Raw genomic sequence first — 17,747 nt, forward strand, 5'->3', positions numbered from 1 at the left:
AATCAAAACTTGATACATAACCAATATCAAATGCCTCTATGATCATTGCAACAAAATATCAATTCTAGCCTTAATTATCTTGGTTCCTCACTTATGACAACTTCAAACTACATGTGTTGATTCCAACATCATAATGCCAATCCTTCTCTTCAACCAATAGATGTATTGGCTCAACAATTGCAGAAAATTCAACAACAATTCGTTCATGAACATGCAAATGGGACAAACTAAAAACACCAAACTCATTTGAGGATATTTGTCCCTATCCTTTTGATAGAAACCCTATGCCTCCTTTTCCTCAAAACTTTGACATGCCAAATTCAAAAAATACAAGGGGAAAAGTGATCCAATAGAATATGTCAGGGAATTCTATATAGCATGCTTAGAGTTTGTCTACAATGATACATATTTAATGCGCCTCTTTCCATGAAGTTTGGGTGGTCAAGAAATGGAATGGTTCTCACGTCTCCCACATGGTATCAATTTTTTTTGAGAACTTGTTGAAAAATTTATTGCACACTTCTCCTATAACATTGACCATGAGGTATCTTTGAGTGACCTTTACAACACAACAAAAAATTGGAGAAACATTTGCCTCTTTCTTGCAAAGTGGAGGATTCTTTCTAGCAAATGCTCATTTGACATGCCTTAAATACAAAAGGTCAATATCTTCATACACAATTTTACTCTTGAAATTATGTTTTAGTTAGAAGTCTAAGACCTTGATTCATTCAAACAAGTTATTGACAAAGGCATTAGAGTAGAAAAGGCTCTTATTAACAAAGGAATTGTCAATATTTTTAAACAATAAAGATCATTCATCTAATGACAAAACCAAATTCTAGAACAAGAATAATAACATAGTCAATAATGGTGTGCTAGATGCGAAAATTGTCAAAAATGCTCAACTCACAATTACTCTTTAAGGAGCTTCCACATCTCATTCTCAAGGGTCTAATCAATCATCAAATGTTGCTCAAAACAATTTGCAAAAGGCCCTATAACAAAATTTTCAAAGTGCATATACACACATTTGGGTGAACCTATTGAATCAACCCTTCAAAAATTGATATAATCTAATGTGATCACGCTCCCTAAAATCAGACAATATGAATTTCAAGTTAAACCTACAAGGTGGAAAGATAATAATTTCTATGGTAGGACAAAAGGGCATAAGTCTTCTAATTGCTTCAAATTGAAAAACGTCATCCAAGATCTCATTGACCAATGTTATGTCACAATTTAAACCCCAACAAGAATATCAAATAATGATGATGTGGTCTTCAAGAATCCCTTACACGATCATGGAAAGGGAGGTGCAAGTCTAATCAAGGAAACAACAATAGTCCCAATTATGCCAGTCTGGGTTATTACACAATCAATTGGATCATCACTATCAAGAACAAAAATTGTGAATATGTGGTTGCTACTTACAGATTCAAAGGGACCCTTCAAGGGGCCACCTCTAATTCTAAACCCTCTAGTCAGTACAACCTCCTGGACCATTTAGGAAAGACACCAACACAATTGTCCATTCTCAAAATTCTATGTATTGTTGACCTTTTTTCTGTCAACTTAGGATCCAGTCCAAGAAATGCTATCTTGCATAACCTATGTGTTATGCTCTTTTCTTTGTTGAAAATATCCAGAGGGGAAGGGGTCTCTTTTTTCCCTTGCATCATTTTCGGGCTCCAATTCTATTTCTAAGTTGACCAAGTCTATTGGTCAACTCACTTAAGATCTACTGGCTGGAGGGCTCCTGGTCGTTAGCAGACCGGTTTCCCCCTTTTCCTCTTACCGGTCGGTGGTGGTTTTCTCTCAGCTATGAAGTGCCCCACTACCCCGCAAGATTTTATAAGAGGAGAAAATGATGCCGCGAGATAAGAAAAGTCAAAGGCGGGTGGACTTTTTTGCTTATCCCACAAGGTTTGAAAGACAACAACAACGACCCTTAGGATAAGAAATAATAAAGAGAAATGCATTTTCCCTTATCCCACAAGGTTAAAAGTGGAGGCAGATGGTGTCGCGGGATAAGAGAACAAAGAGAAAATGAAGGACTTTCTTATCCCATGCGTTCCCATGGGATAAGAAAATAAAGGTAAAACAAAGAGTTCTTATCCCACGAGGTGAGGCTGGGTGGAGAAAGATGTTGTGGGATAAGAAAACAAGGAAGACAAAACAAGGAACGCTTATCCCATGGAGTGGAATGAAGGCTCAATAAGGCTCACAAGATAAGAGACGATGAAGGCCAATAAAGGAAAATTCAAGGAGGCTTATCCCACGACATGGAGTAGAGAGTGAAAAAGGCCTACGAGATAAGAAAGAGAGGCAGAAAGAAAGATAAGCTTATCTTGTGAGGTAAACAAGAAGTGCAAAGGGACCCGCGAGATAAGAAGACAAAGAAAATGCAAATGGGATGGTTGTTCCCCTTATCCTATGTGGTATGCAAGGTTGTTTAGCAGTAAAAAATAGCCAAAAAAGTGACCCTGAGGTGTCATGTCGGACATCTGTGACCATCGAATCTTCATAAAGGCTCGATCTGATGGTCATGTTTTAATCTTCGGTTGGGCATGTTGAATGCTTACATGGAGAGATCTTGCACGTCCATCTTCGCATGAATCTCTCATATCAACGGTGGATTTTTTATTTTGTGGTGGTCATTGAGTTTTGAATGCTCTGCAAGAGGGTGGTTGTCGACCCGATGGTCGAGGATATTCTTTGCTCAGTCGACGCGCGATTTTGGACCCGATCTCACTCCAACCACCTGATTTGTTCACCTTTACTTGAGATTGGACCCTACAAGCCAATTTTAGACACCACCCATGCCCTCTTCAATGCAATTCAGAGACTTTTGGGCTCTGTAGGTATCCCAGATGCATTCAGATGCAAGGTTTTCCTTGATTTGTGGGGATTTTTGTTTCTTCAGAGGTAGAGGATGCTCTCAAAGGTGTTTCACCACACCATTACATCTGTCGATCGGATCTCTCTCTCCTTTGATATTTTTGTAACTTAACCCAAGTGGGGTTAGGGTTTTCTCAAATATAATCATCTGAGTTATGCCTGATCTATAAAGGCAAATCTGTAACATTTTGATAAAAAATCTTCTCTTATTTTTCTTCTACAAAAGGCTTATGTCTCTCTGCACTTCTAAAAAATTGCTTTGCCTCCTCATTAATGAAATTTACTTGTTTTCCCGATTTCAAATCTTATAATGTGTGTATTTCTTTTACCTCATTATCTGAATGCATTCTTGTTTGTTTTCCTTCATTGTTGGTGTTTGTGTTGATCTCCTCTTTGAATGTTGACTGTGAATTGAGTTCAGTTCCTCTCCTCATTTCATAGATTCCAACCTTCACTCACAATTAGGTGTCTAATTAGGGTAGAAATATGTGCATGTCTATGGTGGTTTCATTTGTGTTTTGTGCAGTTATAGGCAAGAAGATCACAGTTTCAGTCTGGGTGCAAACCCCCCTTTCCCTCTCTTTCAGTATACCTTTCCCCTTTCTCCCTTTTCCTTGTTAGATCAACATATTAGACTTTCATGTGTTGGGTTGGTCCAACACTTTGCATCAGATTGAAAGGAAGCCAACCTTCTCCGAAGATTCAACCTCACATTTAGCAAGGTACCACACTTGAGAGGTTGATTCAATGTTTCACAAGGTTGATGATCAAGGTTTCTTGGGTCATCAAGGGTGCAAGCTTTTGTGACAATATGTATCTCTCCTACCCATAAAGGTGTCCTTAATAAAGCACTTCAAAATGCATTTGTACAAACTGACCCAAATGTTGATCAGTTTCAAGCTATGGTAGGACAACTCACAACCTCCTACAACGTTACATTCACTAAAAATGACACCCTTTCTCATAAGCCATTGCATAATGATCTTCTTTACCTGGAATTCTTCATAAATAAACATAAGATTAGATGAGTCTTGATAGATGGAGGAGCGAGCTTAAATATCTACACTTTGAAATTGGACAAAATCTTGGGATATTTTGAGGATGGTATTGATGTCTTGAAAAAAATTGTTATCAAAGCCTATGATGATGTTGATTATCCATCCAAAGGAGTAATATCCGTTCCCATTTGAGTTGGTCCTAAAGTCCAAGGTACCCTATGTCAAGTTTTGGACCTTGATCTTGACTATAACCTTCTTCTTGGTTGTTTGTAGATACATGCTATGCAAGCTATTTCTTCTACTTTCCATCAATGCTTGAAATTCCTATTTAATGGTATCGAGGTTACAATTCTCGGCAATCTTGACCCCTTTCAATATTTCAATGACATAAGGGCAATACCTATATGTCAAGTCCCTATCAATGCTGAAGCTTCACCTTCCACATCTTTTGTAGTATCTTTCATTGCTTCAACTCCCAAATTTGAGATCAAGGTATGTGTTTGCAATAGGGGCTATGGTGAATATGATATGAGTGCTTCCTTTTTCCATGGAAAATTTCTACTATTACTTAAATCCTATTATAAGCCACAATTGATAAAAATGGATCCCAAAGTTGTTATGCTATGTAAATCCACCACATTCATAAAATGGGGTGCCCTCTGCAAGGAAGACTTTGATGATGATATCCTTAAAGGTCTTGAAAAAGATGAGGAAGATCAAGAAACTAAATTGCACTACTTATTGAAAAGTATGGTAAAGAATTTTCTATCATCGAACAAAAAGGATATGATGGTCATAGAGGCCTAAGGCCTCATTACAAAGTATCAAAGAGCCTATTTAGCCTAAGAAATGGTGTGGAAACAAAGGATTATGGTGTGGACCATTGGTAGTGCTTGGAAGTTGTACTAAGTCACCTTCTAATAAGGAAATTAATGCTGTCAACAAAGTTGAGACTTCTAGAGAGGGTATAGTGTCAGATTTCGATCCCTTGTGAAGATAAATACACCATTGACCATGCCTTAATTGAGTCCTTTCATGATCTTGATGATTCATCCATCTTTACCTTAGTTGTTGTATCCCTAGCCTTTGCAAATATTGATGATAACTTCCCTTTATCCCACCCTAAGCTTATTTATTTGTACTAACAAGGACCTCTGAGTTTTGACTTGTTTGAAAATGATGAAGCGAGTGTTGAGCCTATGGAGCTTCGAGAAGGCATACCACTAGGGGATCATAAATCAGTCTTCACCATATATCTTGATGCTACACCATACTTTGGAGAGTGTGCAAATCCTTCCTTTTGTAAAAATATCAAAATAAAAAATAAGTCTTCTAGTGAAAACCAAAAGGCACTTTTAGACTCTTAAGTAAAAATAAAGGACATATCTAAAAGTGAAAAACTCTCTAAGGTGCATATGGATGGAAGGCTTGACCCACTCCCCATAAATCAAGAGAGATCACCACTTCTTATAAAGAAGATAGAAAAGATTAATTTGGACACACCAGAGAACCCTAAGATCATACACTTTGCAAAATCTTTGTCACCAAAGGAGAAGGTTTAGACTATGACACTTTTCATACAGAGATATATTAATATTGCATGGCCATATGCTAACATGTTGAGACTTTATCTTGAACTGGTATAACATCATCTTGCAGCTACTCCAATAGATAAGCCAAATAAACAAAAACTAAGGAAAATGCATCCTTAGATTTATTTATTAGTCAAAGTGGAACTTCAGAAAATATTGGATGTTGGATTCATTAGGTCTATTTATTATGCACAATGGATCTCAAACTTTATTCCAGTTACTAAACCCAATTGGGGCATTCTTGTGTGTTTAGATTTCAAAGATCTAAACTAAGCTTGTCCCAAAGATGATTTTTTGTTGCCAAACATTGATATGATAATAGACCTAATATTAGAACATGAAATGTTATCATTGATGGATGGTTTCTTCGGTTACAACCAAATCGAAATTGCATTTTAAGATCAACATAAAACAACTTTTAATTGTCCTTGGGGAACTTTCTATTGAAACATGATGTCTTTTGGTATTAAGAATACTAGAGCTATTTATCAGAGAGCTATGACTACAATCTTTCATGATATGATGCATATTCTTATGGAGGATTACATTGACAACTTGTTGGGTAAGTCCCTTAAAAGAGAAGATCATTTTAATGGGAGACAAAATCTTTACCTGGTTATAAGTGTACAAAGTCATGTTCAATCCAAAAAAGTGCATCTTTGGTATGACATCAAGAAAATTGCATAGAATTTGACCCAACAAAAGTCAAAGCAGTAATGGAAATGCCTCCTCTTACCAATTTGTCTTAGTTTTTTTGTTTAAAAGGAAAATTATAGTCTATCAAAGGATTCATTACCTAATTAGCTGATAAATGCCAACCGGTCCTAAATTTGCCATATAAGGGTGTTTGCATTCAGATGGGATGATAAGTGTTAAGAAGTGTTAAATCCCATTTATGCCCTAGTTTTTTTATTGCTACTTTACGCCATGTTGTTTGTGCCCTAGTTGGTTTCTATGATATTTACGTAATGTTAATTGTGCCCTAAGGTTTCATGTTATAATTGAGTGGTGATTCCCTAGATGGTATTTGTGCTCAGTACAATGAAATGTTGACTTACAACGATTAAATTGATGTTTTGATATTTAGCAAGATGATATTTAAGATGTTTTATTTTTGTCAATAATATTTTTGAAATGTCAGAGTTATGACAAGATTTCAGACTAATTGTTTGAACTATGCCAAGTGTGTGCAAGAGTTCTTCGTCCTCCAAGAAAGGAGGGGAAGTATCATCAGGTCAGGATGTAAGGAAAAGAGAAATCATGCCATCTGGAAACCCTAACTGTGAGACAAATTGTCTCATGACTGACCATGTTATTTTCATTAGCCTATCATGTCAAGTAACCCTAACCCTAATTGGTTTGTTTAGAGATTTTAGGATTTCATGACCCTAAGTCATTGATTGGTTTCCGAGTTAAATGTTATTATTATTAATTTATCCATTATTATTATTAATTAATTAAAATTACATTGGCTCATGTTTGGTAACGTAAATATCTGTATATATTATATTAAATCTCTTTCAATGTAAGGTCCTTTTGTGCAATGCTTTGGCCGATTCTATTATGATTATTTTAAAATACAGCCAAATATATAAAAATGTGGCTTTAATATTAAATTAAATTATTTTAAATCACACTCCAACAAATAAACTTATTATGGCACAAAGCTAAGGTATTAATTTTGTATTAAATCAATGCTTAACACAATGTCATTGTAATATTTAATTGGGTAAAGAAAATAAATAAGGAAACATTTTGTAAACCATTGTAAGGGCAATTTTAAACTCAACAAGCTTTCCATATATTTTGGAAATGCATTCAATTAATGGGTATGAAGTCGTCAATCCAGGAAGCGATGCTTCTAGAGTTTCAAAGGAGGATGAAAACATTGTTGGCGTGATATTACCTTCGTCAGGAAGAGAAGAGTTTTGGCATGTATACCTGGAAGGAAAATTCATGTGATTGGAAGAAGAATGGGGGGAAATATATAGTCCACCTCATATTGTAAAAGGAGGGGGGAAAAATGGTTATGGAGGAGCGATAGGTATTATCGAAAAGGGTTTTGGAGAAATGTTTTGAGCTGGGGAATTTGTTAGCGTCTTCTTGAGTAAGCGCTTCATCTATTTGGGGTTTATTCAACCGGTAGAAGCCAGGGAAATTTTAAAAAGAAAACTCTTCAAACATATAGTATAGTATAAGGTTTGATAGAGGATAACTCTTGGTTAAGAGTATTCTTTGTATAGACAGTATACTGTACGACTGTGATTAAGTAATTCTCAGAAAATAGAGCTTAAATGATGTGAAAATTAAGTCGGTTGTAAATCTCTGCAGTCACATGGTAAAGTATAAGGTTGGTAGAGAATAACTCTTACAAAAGAGTATTCTCTATCCAGCAGTATACTATACAGTTGTTAAGGACTCCTTTTGAACAATAGATTTTACTAACTCATCATTGACAAAATAGAACAATGAATAAATATTAGGTTGGGATAAACAATATGGATTGAAAATACCAATCAAGTTCATGGAGACTTGCACCAAATCCGAGTTTAACAAACCCACATAGGTATGGGATTTATATCTGTTTCATGTGTACTTAATATGGAAAAAGATATATTGAAGGGATTATTCCTACTTCCTACAATACAACCTTTATGTTATACCAGAAGTGGGAAATAACAATCAGGAGTTAAGTTGCTCCCATGTTAGTGATTAACCTTCACAAGTGTGTGAACAAAAAAAACTAAAACCCTAGATTAGAGAAGGAAAATGGGTAAGAGAAAAGTAACGATACCCTAATGTAGTTAGCATTTCTAATAAAACAAGCATACACTCAAAAATTGCAACGACAACAGAGACTTGTCTTGTATGATTTTCATTAAAAAACTTAATGATTATATGGAAAGTTGGCGGCTCTTAAGCCATTTCATCTTCACTAACCCAGGGAAGTAGTTACATTTTTTAATACCTTATGCAATGATTGTGAGAAAGATTTATCAAAAACCTTTGATAAGAATTAGCGTTGATAACAAAAACCATGTAATACTGTTGAGTGGCCAAGAGCCTCTATGTAAGAACAGATATGGTCAACCAATCATAAGCTAAATTTTACTTTTTGTTAGACCTATGCCTTGGAACCTTTAATTGCAGTCGAGAAGGGTATAACTATGATTTCATACTTAAGTGTGATCGCAGCTATTTGGAAACCTTTGGGCCAAGGAGGCGCTCATGCTAGAGCATCTATCAAAATGGTGAATTTATCTTCAGTTTGGAAGAAATGATAGACAAGATAAGTATTCCAGTACTCATTAACTCAATTGAGCATGATAAATACTACAGGTGCACTTAGATATTTGGTAAACTTACCGTAGTACGGAAATATTTGATACACAAGGGAGCTTATAGTGCTTCTAAATGCCAATAGTCATATGTACGAAAATACATAGCTTTATTGCTTTCCTAATGCAGATTGGCATTCTCACAAAAAACATATAGTTTCATTGGATGGTACAGTAGTAGAACAAATGCTCATAATACATACTGAACATAGAAGTTAATGCTAATGAGAAAGATAGCAACCTGTTGTCTTTCATATCTTTTCCACACTAAGGTAAGTTTACTGGCTTAAACCATGCTACAATAAAACTAGAAGGGAACAATTTTCATCCAAAATAAATTAAGGCCTTTAACATTAGGATGAGGTAGAATATCGACCAATACAATCAACTAGGCCAGACTATGGAGAACTATTGGTTTTTTGACATTTCATGTGATATTCATGTGTGATAAAGAGTGTCAGATGTTAATAATTGGTAATTTAACGTCAGATACCAAGCCAAGTATGGGCTACTTCTCTTGTGTAAACAACATTGAGACTATGTGAAATATGAACTATTCAAATGTTGCACTCGCGAGAGAACAAGTTTCTAGCTCAAGGGCACAAGTATGACTCCATATTAAATTAATCTAGGGTTTTGAAAAAAAGGTAGATTACACCATGGAGTTAAAGACACCTCAATTTTGTTGACCAGTATGAGAAATTGGGTCCAAACATAAATAATAGCCACTGAGCCTCATAGAGTCAGAATGCAATGGCATAGAAACATACATGAGTACTTGGTTACCTTTAGGAATTTAATCCAATCAAACGGGATGATGAAAAATTGACTTCATGAATTAGTGTGTTTGCAATGACATAGAAACCCTCAGTTAATCCGAATACACGACCAGTCAGAGGTCATGCTAGTATCTTATGGTGTGTGACTGACTAGGGATCTGTGTAGGATTAGCCACTAGTTCATATGGCATGAGTTAAATTTTTTGTTACCTCCCTGCGAAAGGTTGGGCCAATCCAATTGGATATGGCACGGGGGACTAGTAAGTATGTGGTTGCGAGGAAAAGCACCCTGATGATACTTTCTCTCCTCATTGGTTAGTTGAAAAAGTTATGAAAGTTTCAGAATATTGACATCTAGAGAAATGTATTTTGTAAACCTCTCTTTTCAATTTAATACAAATGTTTAAAGTTAGGTTTGTATCTTTTGTGCATGCCTACAACATAGATCTTAATTCAAGATTTCAGTTAAGATCTACTTTCATTTTAGTTATTTGATATTAAAAAGAATGGTGGTTTTTCCCTCCTTTTCTGCTAAAAACATTTAAAAGTTGTTAATTCAAATTTGCATAGTATGTTGCATGTAACAAGAAGCTTTTCAACAATTGAAGAATTATCTAATGTCACCAATGCTTTTGATTGATGGTAAACCATTGCTCCTATATATGTTAGCTACATCATCAATACTAGGGGCTCTCTTAGCACAACATGATTATTCCATGAAGGAGAGAGCTATTTATTGCATTAAGCATACCTTGGTAGGATATGAACTTAAGTATCATCTATTGAACGAGTGTCTAGTCGTTGTTTTTGCTTCTCAGAAACTTCATCACTATATATTGTCACCAACTAAAGCTCATTGTGAAGATTGATCCTTACCTATTGAATAAAGCTACACTTATAGGAAGATTAGCTAAATGGGTCATGATCCTTAGTGAGAAAATTGAATATGTAGAAAGAAAGGAAATCAAAGTGTTTGCATTGTGTTGTCATTGATCTCAATCGGTATGGGAAAATAGTTGATGTGCAATTATTGATGTCAACTAGTCTAGCAGGTTACCAATATAGGCTATCACCGGTAAAGAGAGGATGTCAACTGGTAAGTGATGTGTTGACAGTGTATGGTTGTAAACCGGTGAGCATGTGTAAACATGGAGAAGACATATCGACAAGTGAGTGGTTTCCAACCGATAATCTTATGACCAAGTGTACAAGCAGGGTGAGCAAGATGCTTGGATGTTGATTGTGATGAAGAGGCAGAATGTTATCAAGAATCACATCAACACCGGAGGAGAAGTATGTACAAGTCACTGGTATGTTGTGTGGATGTCAATTAGCAGGACTCCAACTGGATGAAGTTGCAGTCACCATTTGAAGAGATGACTGATAGTGAATGTGCCCCAACCAGATCACATGTGCCTATTTGAAGATATATTGCTCAAACAAGGAAGCCACATTGGTGCATTCTAGGATACAAATGACAAGGATCCACTCCCACCGGAAGAGGAGCTTATCTCCGATTATGCATGAAATGCATCATAGTTCTTGGAGATAAGACAACAAAGTTAAAGGAAAGTGATTGAAGGCTCACTTTGAATGAACCAATGAAACACTAAGTTGCCTTAGGAACATAAGATAAGGGATGCACACCAGATCAACATGTGAAGACATGATGTGCTACCTGGACAGAAAAAAGAAGAGTAAAGAAGTGATGGGTTTGTCACATTGACAAACCGGTTGAGATATAGTCTAGGCTGATGATGAAGAAGGCAAGGCCGAGCAATTGCAGATAGAGAGTGCAACTAAAATGTAGATGCATCTGATGGAAACAGTTGAATGTTGATGACATGGTGTCATTAAGATGCCTACTGGTAAATATGTGAACCGGTAAGAGAGCAAAGAGGCTAAGTGTTGTGTTGCCACCTGATGAAGATGAGCATGCTATGATAGGGATGTCTGGTGACCACTTAAGGTGTTCCACTGGCAGAGCATCAAAGTGCAGATATGATGGTTAACTAGCAAAGTGTGAGATACTGGCAGGGTTAGAGAATCGACAGAAAAGAAGGACCGGTTGTGTGTTGATTGTCAGTGACCAAGTCTAGCTGACATAGTGGTTTTTGGTGAGATGATATCGACAAAGATGCCACATGGATTTGAAGTGGCATGCATGCATAGGTCAGCATGTTGAGTTGGTAAAGTATTAGGCAGCGAGGTAGATGGTGACATGTCGATATTTATGTTGATTGCATGATTCATGGGATGCGTAGAAGAGGTTTGTGGCTCGAGGTCAAATAGACAACAGAGATCTAGGACAAACTGATTACCTAGATTGAGGAAGGTGAAGGCTAATGCAAAACCATTCTTGGTGATCGACCAAGAGATCAGCCAATAGGTTAAAAAATAGATTGCTAAATGAGGAAGACGTGTTCTGGAAGGCATGACATTGGTGGGATTGATTGATGAGTTGCAGTTCATCAATCTAGGAGATCAGATCTTATGAGATCTTATTGGATTTAGCTTGCCTCCAGGTCGATGAAGAAACCCTGACCACCCGAAGTTTGAATTGGTTTTTGGCGGGAAAATCAATTTATAAATATTCAAGCCAAAATCAATGAAGGTTGTCACAGGATGAGAGGATGCTACAGTTGAATTAGAGGGTGTTGTTGTTGAAGAGGGGAATTCAGTCAAGTGATCACCAAGAAAAAAAAAGAGAGACTAAGTGTGAGAATGAACTGGGTTGAAGAGATCAACCGACAGCAGTGAGGCAACCGATAATCAGCCATTGAGTTTGAGAGAGGAGTAAACCGGTAGTGAACAAACCGATAGAGATAGAATCGACAAAGAAGAAGAGACTAAACAAGTGAAGGTGCAACAGAGAGCAAGTTGCATCAGGAGATAGGGTTGCAACAGATAGGTGGAGAGGAGAACCGGTGAAGAGATTTGTAAAAGTATTACAAAGTTCATTTATAACAAGGATATTACTTTTATAATTGATTATGTTCATTGAATATCACTAAGTTGGAGCTTGGTGCAGGGGTTGGTGCTCCTTTGGTTGGTGCCCTAAATCAGGGGTTGTAGCTCCTTGGGTTGGTGCCCTAAATATTATAATCAGATTTCCATTGTGAAGCTAGATTGGAGTAGTTGACTCCAACAACATTTCTCACTGAGGTTTTTCCCATCTTGGGTGTTCCTTATATATGCTAGTGTTATGTGATGTTCCTTTCATGTGTGAATGCATTTGTGATAGTCTCCCATCTAACTGGTAAGTCCACTTTCTGTTAGATCCGTTAACCACAATACACACATAGGATACTTAAAGGGAAAAGTTTGAAAACCACTAATTCACCCCCCTCTCAGTGGCACATTGTGTCTAACACAAAGGACAAGTCATAGTTGACCAAGTAGTAGATGTACCATTGTCTCAATCATCCATTAATATCAAACATTTAGGATGAATCGGTTTTCACAATGACATCTTCAACACAATGGTAATTATACTTTGATGGATCATTTACTCAACATGGATCTAGAGCCAAAGTATTATTTATCACGCCACATGGTGATTGTATTCCCAAGGCTTACCAATTGGCATTTCCTTGTACCAACAACATTGTTAAATATGAAGCCCTAATCACTGGGTTAAGAATAGTTGTGCAATGGAACATTCAATAACTTCACGTCTATGATGAATCACAGTTAATTATCTAATGAAGGATGAAAAATTATTCCCTACAAGAAAATGGTCCATTATTTCAAGCCATATTTCTCTTGCATTGAATTTGAGCAGATACTTAGAATAAATAACAAGGTGCTTGATGTTATGGATAGAATTGGATATCTTTGGGATATGTCACTAGATGTTCCTCACTGTCAATTTCTAGAGGAACACATGCTTACTCTTGCTTTTGAAGTTCCTCACACTGAACTCATGTGTAGAATTGGTTTGTCCCAATTTTCCTTGGTACCAAGATTTTTACAATTACCTTCATCATCAAGTTCTTTCACTTGACCTATCTACCAACCAGAGAAGGAAATTTATCCATCAAGGCTCCTGTTATGTTATCATCAGAGAAACCCTATACTGAATAATCCTTGACAATACTCTCCTTAGATGTTTAGATGATGTTGAATCATAAAATTCCTTATGAGAGGTGCACGATGGTATATGCAATGCTCATTCTTGTGGTCCCACCTTAGCTAATAAATTATTGTGGATTGGTTACTATTCACCTATTATGGACATGATGCTTACCATTTTGTTAGGAAATGTCACTAGTGTTAGATTCATAGAGATATCATTCATGCACTCAACAAGAACTTCATCCTATTACAACACCTTGGCCTTTCTCTCATTGGGGATGCAGTCTAGTAGGAAAGATCCACCCTTCCTCCTCTAATGGGAACAAGTTTATTATTACCGCCACTAAGTGCTTCACAAAGTGGATTAAAGCCATATCCCTTACATATATCATTGGGAAGTTGATCACTAATCTTATCCTTAATTACATCATTTGTTGTTATAGTGTCCCTTCATCTATTGTCATAGATAATGGCCGCCCTTTCAAAAATCAGGATGTCTATGGTCTTTTTGATAAATTTCATATCCAACATCACTTTTCCACTCCCTATTACCCTTAGAGTAATTATCAAAATGAGGCGTCTAATGAAACTATCCTAAAGATCCTTAAAAAGATAGTCAATGAAGTTGGTTGTAATTGGCATCTCTAACTTAATCCCTCTTTATGGGCTTATTGAACTGACATTCACACCCCTATAGATGCCACTCCCTACTCCCTTGTCTATGGATTAGAAAATATTTTTCTTATAGAGGTTGAGTTACCATCTTTTAGAGTATCATTGCGATGATTCATTAATGATGAAGAATACAGAGTTTCTAGATTGCACGAGCTAGAGTCGCTTGATGGGAGATGCCAAACAACATTAGACCATCTTCAAGATTACCAGAATCATCTTTTCCACAAATACAACAAGAGAGTTAGAGTCATCAAGTTTGATATTGGAGACCTAGTCTTAAGAAAGAACCCTAAAAATCAAAAAGAAAGAGAGAAGCCAAGAAAGTTTGATTGTAACTGGCAAGGTCCCTATATCATTACAACTTATGGATCTTGTGCATACAAGCTTGCAACACCTTAAAGGGAGCCACTTGAAGAGACACTCAATAGTATGCACCTCAAAAATTTCTACACTTGATCCTCATAATCCTATAAAAAAAAATATAGAAAAATTAAAAATTAAATAAATATTAAAAAAATTAAAAAATTGAAAAATTGAAAAAAAAGAAAAAAAGAAAAAAATGTCACCCTATTTAAAATATGGAAAATCGGCATTTTGTGTGACACAAAAAAATGAAAAATGGAAAAAAGTAAAGAGAAATAATTCATCATGTAGGGAAAACCACTTCGGTAGCACCTTGGGTAAATACTGTGGTGAAAGAAATACCATTTTGAAAGCCAGCATCGGCCCACCAGAGCCAAGTCTAGTGACTTCCTAGGCACACCCTATACTTTTAGCTACAAAGGTGCCCTCAATGTGAATAGCCTTCTTCATAACTATAAGGGTTTGAAATCCAAACCCCTTCCAAGTTGGTCGGTTAATAGGAAAAGTGGAAGAAATGTAGTTCAAAAGAAGAATCTTCCAAGATTCACTGCTATAAATAGCACGTGGCACAAAGGACCATGCTCTACCACTGAGTAGAGAAGAGCCCAAGACCACCAGAGTCATAGGGGAGACAACAAAACTCCTAAGAAACTCTATTAAAATCATTGTGGCCATCAAAAGAGGCCCATAAAAAATCCCACACAGTCTTTTTCAACTTTAAATAGGAGGCTTTAGAAGCAGCCGAACAAGAAGAATAATAAACATGAGTGGTTCTATCAAGAGGGAATCTTGGTGATCTAGTAAGAGATATTTTTATTGATCCTTTCAAGGTTTACATTCCAAATATCCACTGGCAAAGCCTAGAAGGCAAAATGAATGCCTAAAAATTGTAAAATTTCATCCTGGCCTATCCACTTCCACCCATACTACCAAACACAAGTTGGAAATAGGATAAAACATTGTATATAACATAGGGTTTTAAGCCACTGAATAGAAGAACTAGAGGCTAAGAAAAAATTCTTGAGGCATTGAATAACCTCCTTAACATTATGCTCATCTTCAACGAGCATTAGAAAAGAGTCTTCCACAAAATGACCATTAACAAGCTAGTGATGATCTAGGTAGGGCAATCCCTCTGACATGACCAATGTTGATGGAATGGGCCAATAAATAGCCAAAGCCTTTTGTTACAAGCACATACAAAGAGGGAGCCAGAGGGTAACCTTGGTGAATGAAACACTAGAGCCCAAAGGCTTGAAATTGTTTTCCATTTATGGTAATCCAAGTAGAAGCATCACCAAACAACATTTTAATAGACTAAATGAAGCGAAGACCAAAGCCAAGGGCAAATATCATGGCCAAAATAAAGGGATATTCAATCCCATCATAAGCTTTAGTGAAATCAATTTTGAGAAACAAGTCTTGTTGTTGAGAACCACAAGCCCATTTCATGCCTTCTCGGACAGTAATAATGTTGTCCAAAATGTAGTGGGATTTGATAAAGTTAGTTTTCTTAGAGTTGGCAATTTGAGGAAGCATGTGTTGGATCTTCAAAGCCAAAGCCTCCGTAATGATCTTGTAAGTGATATTCAACAAAGTGATAGACCTCTAATTGCAAATGTCCTTAGGATCACCCAACTTAGGTATGAACTTAATGTTTGCCATGTTAATTAAATTTCCTAGAGATTGATTGTGAAATGCCTCAAGATAAACTCGGTGCAAATCAAGACCCACATAATGCCAAAGGGATTTACAAAATGCATAAGGGAATCCATCACACTTTGGAGCTTTGTCATCCACCATGAAATGTCATCTTCTTGAAGGTCATTAAGGGTGAGAAACTGCTCATAGAAGACATTTTGAGCCTCATATATCTTGACTATGACCACCCACAAGCAACCTTGAGAAGCCTTTTCTTTCTCAGGGGAGGCCTCTTGAGCTATGAATTTTTTTTCAAAATGGCAGACAAATGCCTTAATAATATCAAGTAGCTCCAAGAGCACCATTTGGCCTTCTTTGATCCTCTCGATGCTTGGTGAAGAATGACGTGTTCACAAATCCAGAAAGGACTTTTTGGAAGCTTGGTCCCTAATCTTCAGGCAGTGGTGGTGCTTTGATTCAAGCCCCTATGGTGGCATGACTATCAACAACCTAAATTTGATGGTGAAGCTACACCACTTGTGCTACAATCTATGTAAGATGGGGTTGGCGACAATATCCTTTGTGGCATGACAAGTATTTGAGGTGGTAGCTTCATAGGACTGTCGACAAAACATGGTAAGTTGGCATCCATAAATGCAAAGACAAGAAGTAGTACACTAGATAACACAATTCAACCAAGCAATCCAACTTGATTGTTGAGTAGGATAACACTCCAAGTTTCAAACTATTGGAATGTGGGCCACCGTAGGCTTATGATTTAGCAAATATGTGTTGAAAAAGAACTGGGATTTAGAGGGACATGTTGGACGCACTTGCCTACTAATGTTGAACTTGATGGGAATGTGGTCTAACAAGGTGACCTCGGGGGGAGGCATCACTGGCAAAGCATGACAAGTAGCCAAAAAAAAGAAGATTGTACCATTATCATAGCATGATCAAATTGTTTAAGGAGTCTATCATTATCGGTCCAAAAATTGCTCCACGTGTGCGACACAATATGATGTTGACAACAAAAGGAATTGGGATCCTAAAGGCCCAATTTATTGCACATGTAAAACCAAAACTCTCTTTCATCAACTATCCAGCAAAAAGATAGTAACCCATCCTTGTTAGACACTACTTCCACCATATTAAAATCAACACACAAAACCCAAGCGACAGGAGGCAATGAATCCACAATCAAATGCTAGAGGTCATATTTCCATAATCAAATGCTAGAGGTCATATTTCTCTATCGTGTCATTGGGAGAATAAGCTTTAATGATCCCAAAACAATGATTATCGATAAGAATGAGGATCTAAAGAAGACGTTGAGTAGGTTCAAACCCATTCTCAATGACACAGCCTTGCAAATGTGGCACT

This window comes from Cryptomeria japonica, chromosome 6 (genome assembly GCF_030272615.1).
Source record: "Cryptomeria japonica chromosome 6, Sugi_1.0, whole genome shotgun sequence".
Taxonomy (NCBI): Eukaryota; Viridiplantae; Streptophyta; class Pinopsida; order Cupressales; family Cupressaceae; genus Cryptomeria; species Cryptomeria japonica.